The sequence below is a fragment of the Acromyrmex echinatior genome, chromosome 19, assembly GCF_024713525.1.
Source record: "Acromyrmex echinatior isolate Ae372 chromosome 19, ASM2471352v2, whole genome shotgun sequence".
Taxonomy (NCBI): Eukaryota; Metazoa; Arthropoda; class Insecta; order Hymenoptera; family Formicidae; genus Acromyrmex; species Acromyrmex echinatior.
This window is the reverse complement of record NC_141870.1, coordinates 4,083,091-4,089,927: the sequence shown is the minus strand read 5'-3', so window position 1 is coordinate 4,089,927 and position 6,837 is coordinate 4,083,091. Positions and strand designations below refer to the sequence as shown.

At 37.6% G+C, this 6,837-nt stretch overlaps 1 protein-coding gene across 1 annotated transcript in view; it reads right to left on the bottom strand.

Annotated features, from left to right (window-relative positions):
* Window positions 1-6,837, bottom strand: part of LOC147906649 (uncharacterized) — a 70,142-nt gene that overhangs the window by 12,666 nt on the left and 50,639 nt on the right. The gene's annotated exons all lie outside the window — the stretch shown is intronic.

The following is a 6,837-nucleotide window of genomic DNA, read 5'->3' as shown; positions in this document are numbered from 1 at the left end:
CTCACCTTTAATTATCGAAAAAATTCTGCGAAAATCAATCACACGGACGCAAAAAAAAATCATAGAAAGGATCACTGCAATTGTTCTTCGTTTTCCAATGGTCGATACGTATCGCAAATTAGGTTTGTTCATGCGGTTACCTGAACGTTTTGTCGGAACGTTTTCAATCCCGTAAAAGCGACGTAACTGAGTTAGCCAAACTGATTTCTCTTACTCCAGCCTAATTGGCCAAGCCTCTGGATGAATGTCCGTTTCCCTCATACACACACACATATAGATACACATATAGATACACATATACATACACACACGTACACACACATTCGTATCGCCACACACGAGTTTCTCGTACTAGCTAGTTTCTAACTTGTCGGTACATCCATCTCTAATTAAATCTTTACTAGGAACATCTGATTCCGTGGAAAAGCAAATACATCTTTTCTGTCTTAATTTAAGAAGAAATTAGAATCTAAATATATTTTTCTTTGCTGTCTTTTGGTCTCGTTTTGCAATATAAATCTTTTCAATAAGCGTCGTCAAGCAACGATGAGTGCACCATTTTCATTGACGTTATACTAAGGACGTTAAATGTTAAAGTAAATCCTTGTATCTATTGAGGATATTGGTAGACGGACAAAATCATGGCACTTCGAGGTATTTAACAACTTGTGTAAAAGAAACTTTAAAGTCCACTCGTCACGCCCTTAGCATCCGGTCCGACTTTCAGTCCATGCTAAATTCGATTCAACCTAACGCTGGATTCGAACGAGTAATAACGTTACGGAGTTGGAATTGCGTTAACGATCGAGCTCGTTGTCCTTGTCAGATGAGAGAGGGAAAGAACGAAGGCGGTGGAGTAACAGCCGGATTGGTAGACCGAGTCGAATCGATCGACAAGATCTTCTAATTAAATTGGACTTTCCTCTGCCGGATCTCCTTCGTCCACGCCCGTCCTCTATTCCCGTAATTAAAAGGAACCTTCTATAAGGCCCCGCTATTGTTATTCACGTCCTATCATCATTTCGCAGCTGAGTTGCAACAGTTTTGTTTGCCGATGTGTTTGTAAGCGAAATACCACGAGAACGAAACTATCGGACTCGAATGAGTAGTTTGCGTCTCAAAGACGGTTTGTGTAGAATATAGAGTATTTACAGTTTTGTTAAAATGACGATATGCCGCAAAACGCAATGCAACGACATAGACGGCTGCAAAGCGTCTTTAGCTTCAAGACGTACCTACCGTCGAAGGTTGCGAAAGCTGATTACGCCACGTGAATGTATTCGATAAAATTTCAACATTGCTGGAATTTAACTATCTCTTGTTATTTGACTGTGTGTTCGTTGCTCTTCTTTAAATTTACCTAGCGCTGTAAAAAAATAATCTTGGAAACTCTGCACGGAGAAGAGGAAGAAGAAAGTGGTGTATATAAATGCTTGCTCTTCTTAAGTAATATTATTAAAAAATTTATTTTGAAAAAACGCTTATTTTATGTTGTGAATTTAATATTAAATTTAAGATATTAAACATATATATAATAAAGTATTTGCTCGGTAAATATTCGACAAGGACCAATATTATTCCGCATCACCGACCCCGTTCTCTCAATAGTGCGAATCTGAAAAATCGATATATCGTATATTCGTAAACCCGTTATAATATCCCTACCGCCGAACCGCCGAGCGCATTTCGCTCGCTAAGCAGATTTTCCCGTCTGATCCTCAGCGAACGTCGCGTTATGGAAGCCATAACTATTTTCAGTTCTTATGCGAGTACATCTGAACATTCGGTATCGCCGCGATTTTAAAGCATATGCTCCTCCTCAACGTTTGTACGATTTAGCACCTTCCGATGATTTTTCGATTGTTCCATCGACAGAAATTTAATACTGAGAAATACCAATTTAGTCTGTCGATCTTTTTTGCATGTCGTTCTCTTACTCATCGAGCTATCTGTCGACACGAACATAATCATACCACTGTATAATCATGTGCAACCGCTCAACCGTAAAGTCTGCGTACGAGCCACCGCCCCTGCAAGCGCACTATAACCCGGCCGCCACGTAGAAATCCCGATAGGCACGAACTCCGAGACAGTGCGAGAGTGCAGCTTAATTTCCGAACTACTCGCACGATATTAAATTATCAATTGAGCACGTTCGGCCTTATTCCCAAGAGGAGCATACGCAGTTAAGGAAGGCATATATAGAGACGCAAAATAACTTGTCCACGCGCGTATTCTGCGTGGGCAAGCTTATCCGATAAATTTTTCTTTACAATTAAAGATATAATAGAGAAAGAATAGCAAAGAACCGAATTAAAACGTATTACACGTAAAGAAAAAAAAAATGGATGGTGCCTTCGCGAGCGCTTTCACGAGAAGCACGTGGAAAGTACGAAACCTGCTACGTTATGATAAGTTGAATCTCGTTAAAAGTTTTCTTTTCACGCTGGCAAGTAGGAGATCTTATCTACGACTCGACAAACGATGCAGCCGCTCCAAAACGAGTTGCTCCATTCGCGCGAAATTCCGTTTTTGCATTACTATGATACTTTCCGCTCCGGATATTTCGCGATAATCAGATTGCCAAATGGTCGACGGCTAATCCGCGCTTTCGACCGAATTTCGGAGAATTTACGTTCCTCGTAGCTCCTGAATCTAACCGACTTCCGAAGCTATTATTGTTATCCTAAGCGTAATCGCACAGTCAAACCACCAAAGCGCAAACTCCTGATGACTTTGATTATGCGCTTGTATGCCCATACGCATGCATGTACATACGGATTACGTTTTACACCTGACATATACCAACCGTTGGATTAACTTCGTACAGGATACACATCGCTATACCCGCGCGGATTCGCGGGATTGGACTTAACCAATTTTGCGTCTAATTAGCGCGGTGATGCATCATGCGCGGATAACAGCAACACCATAATAACGTTAAGCATACTTGTAGCATCAATTAAGATGACGGAAATTTAATCTCGTTCACAATTGTAGACGTTATTCACATGTACATTTAAATCAAGTGAGTACGTCGAGTAAATGACTAATTTGCTTGAATATTACTGCAAAGACAATTATTTAAACGTTCTTTTTTTTTTGGACATTGATTTTACATGCAATTCTTATTGTTGTTGTTTAAGATATGTTTATTGAATTTTCATTGATTTAATCATTTGCAAGTATTAATTACCTATCTACCTACGCGCTGCTGATCCTGCTAAGGAAATTTAACTACTGTGAAATAGCAAGCGAATATACGTAGAGACTCCGACAAGCAACTAGGGATTCCAAATCTAGTTATGTCCATGCATGTACCTATGTCGCTTAGCTCCTCTCTCTCTCTCTCGCTCTCTCTCTCTCTCTTCCTCTCTCTTTCTATTCGATGTCGTTGCCGCGATCCCTAATTCTATTTACGGGGTAGTTCTCTAACTAAAACATTACGTGCAAATGGTTTGATGCATCTATTTCGAAATATGTTCATAATTCTGCAAAATCACAGTTGCGCAGATTCATTAAACAAGTTAACTAATGTTATATTAATAAAAGCATAGAGAGAGAGAGAGAGAGAGAGAGAGAGAGAGAAATCTTCGCATTATTCTTCTTTCGCATTATTAAATTGCTTTTTATTATATCAGCATTATTTTTTTATTATAAATTTATTATAAATTTATTATAAATTTAATATATCGCTATCTGAATTTATTGCCAAAATAATGTTATATTATATTTAGTAAACGAGATATTTAATAAATAAATATCCATAAATGAGTATGAGTAAAATAATACATGACGCGAGTTGATAAATTATTTTTGACATTATATTTAGCGACTTTATCATCTGTGTCGGTTAAAATTATAATAATCCGAACATGATTTTGCGCGTGCAAGTAGATGCCGACAAAAGTGCTTGTACTGATTTGAGCGGTACTCGGAAGGATATGGGATTGTTCTATCTGCAGAGTGCATCGTTGAAACGTACAGGTACGTACGAATCCGAGCAGGGTCAGAGAGCGCAGGATGTCGACGATAGCCTAGCGCGAATAACCGAGCAATGGAAAACGTGGACCACTTAGCAAACTGGCATAAGGCCAACTGCAATCCTTGCACACGGACACGTTAAACCGCCTGTGCGCGTTCTATACCTGAATGGCTTCCACTGTTAATATATTATCCGACAAGCGTTCGTCTTAATTTTGACTTAATCGCGTTATCTCTAATATGCTCGACCAGAATGATTTTCTCTCGTAAGTTTAAGTTTCTCCTTCATTCCAATGTTTCTCGAAATACTCAGCGTTTCACGCATTTTGTACATACATTGTACCCTCGAGAGATTCATTCCTACGTATAACCGGCTTTATGTCCGTTATAACGAAGGTCGTGAGAAGAGAAAGCTTTTTTTAAATTCTTAGCGAGCCAGAACAACGTTTAAATTTGCGCCGAATGGTCTCGTAATGTGTATATCCTTGCTACTCCCGCTGCAAGCTTCAGTGATGTCCATTAAAAAATTGTGTGGCACTTCACCTGTTGCATCGGAACAGGAACCGTCCGACATTTTACTTAATCCAATGGCTAAAGAGCCCGATAGAAGACCTTCGTGTTCAAGCACGCGAGCCGTTTAATAATATGCCGTCATCACGAGGCGATATTTCACACAGGCAAATCTCGCGATCTCATTTATAGAATTTATTGTCTTCGTCTGAAACGCAGAGGGTCGCTATCTTAATGACGTGCATCTACGCGGCTTATTATTTAATGCCATCTATCATTTGCATCGACGCGGGAGATCATTAACTTATGCCGGTCTCGTGTACCAGGCAGCGATAAATTTCTCCGACATTTCGCCTTCATAATTTTCCCTTTACAGGCGCCGTACTTAATCTTGGAGTTTAATCCAGCATCAACGGAATTTTAGTACTTTACTTTCGAGTAATTGATGAGAAGCTTTAACTAACGACATTCTCTCGAAACAAAATTCGATCCGCTTGCTAATTTGGAGCTTCCTATCATTTTACTTGCTTGTTACAATCTAACGTTATATTTTATTATGACATTTTATTGTAGTATTTTAATTAAAATTACTTTTGGTTAATTATATTTTAGTATTCGCGTATAAAATGTCGGTCCAGTTAATCGTGTTTATCTACTTTGTACTTGGATTTTTTTACAATCTTTCGTCTTTTCGTTGTAAAATCAAAGGTAAAGATGTTCACTGTCGCTCGTGCAACATTTCTCATCCTATACGGCTCCGCATTTCTCTTCCAAGTCAACTGAGGTCTGGGAGAGCAGATCCGCTCCTTCGCTTCTCTTCAATCAGGCTCTTCCATATTTATACGCGGGCGGGTACTTCCCTTGGAAAATTTTCCATGAAGTTCAAAACGGACTACATTATCATAATCTGCTAGAAGGTACGACACCGTCGAGAGAAGCGGCGGCTTTAACATAATTATTAATCATAATTCGCGAAGACGGAACTGAAGAGTCTGCGCAAAACCGCGCAGAGAGTTCTTTTCATGTGCCGTCACGTTTGTAATTAGTATAAGGACGTATAAAACATATAATTCATTTAAGTCGTATAATTGAAACGAATTGAGAGATCTATCCTTTCTTTTCGATGATATTCTTCCAGCTTCCTCATTCTGGTTTCTTTGATTCTCCATTCTGTGTTGCATAAATACACCATGATGTAGCTCGTTGCTGTGCTGTTCTCTTTACGTTCTGTTCAATACCTTTCCGGAATATCAGTAACTGTAGGGCACGTCTAAAACAGGTACTAACCGAAATGATCTCCACTAAAAGGAAACACGTAGTCTCGTTTTATGGTTATATCGTATCATTTAATGTCACGTGAATAAACATGCAAAACTCGCAGTGAATAATTTTTCATGTTGGAACATGCTTTGCGACATTACACGCGGCTGTAAAGTTTGTCATGTCGCAACGATGGCAATATAATATTCAGGTTTATCGATTGCATAAATTTGCTGGATTTATTGCAATTTATCCAGTTTGAATGATTTGTTTACTGATTTTGCACGAATAATTTGATGAACTCAAAAAAAAAAACGTAGAATACTTACTTTTTATCTTACTAACTTTTAGAAAAATAAGGTAACTGTCCCAGTGATCTTATTACTTACACGAAATTTATTATTATTGATCTCAAATGCTTTTTTTATTACTGCATTATAATTTAATTGCATTTAAAGATTACAATTATATTGTAATATTACGTTTTAAAAAGCGTATTTGAGACTAATATATTAACTTAAATACATAAAGTGTTGTATGAATGTCCGGATATAGGTACATGTCCAGTCACTGGGGACCGCACAGTACCTACGTCCAGACAGTTACACAAAACTTTATTAATTTAAATTAATATTAGTCTCAAATGCTTTTTATCTTAATTAAAGATCAATTTGAATTAGTTGTCTTTTGTCATTGGACATTTATTTATATTAATATTTCCCGTCTGCATATTAATATTCTAATTATGGTCGGACACTGAAACAATTACACCTCAGTGTCCGACCGGCTGTCTCCGACCACTGGTACATTAACGTATTTTATTACTTATTTAAATATTTTAATTAATAATTGTTATAAGTGAATTCAAATAATTTTTCCTTGCTTAAGGGAGTCTTGAATTTTCAAATGAATATAAATTATATTAAAAACCTTCTACTATATTATAAATTATATTATTTATGACAACTTACGTTTAAATATCCGACTACCGGGACATATAAATAATATCGCACTCGTACAAATTCACAGTGGTGAACGATTTCAAAAAAGAAATAAGCTAGTATCTTTTGGGATCGCTCGTCT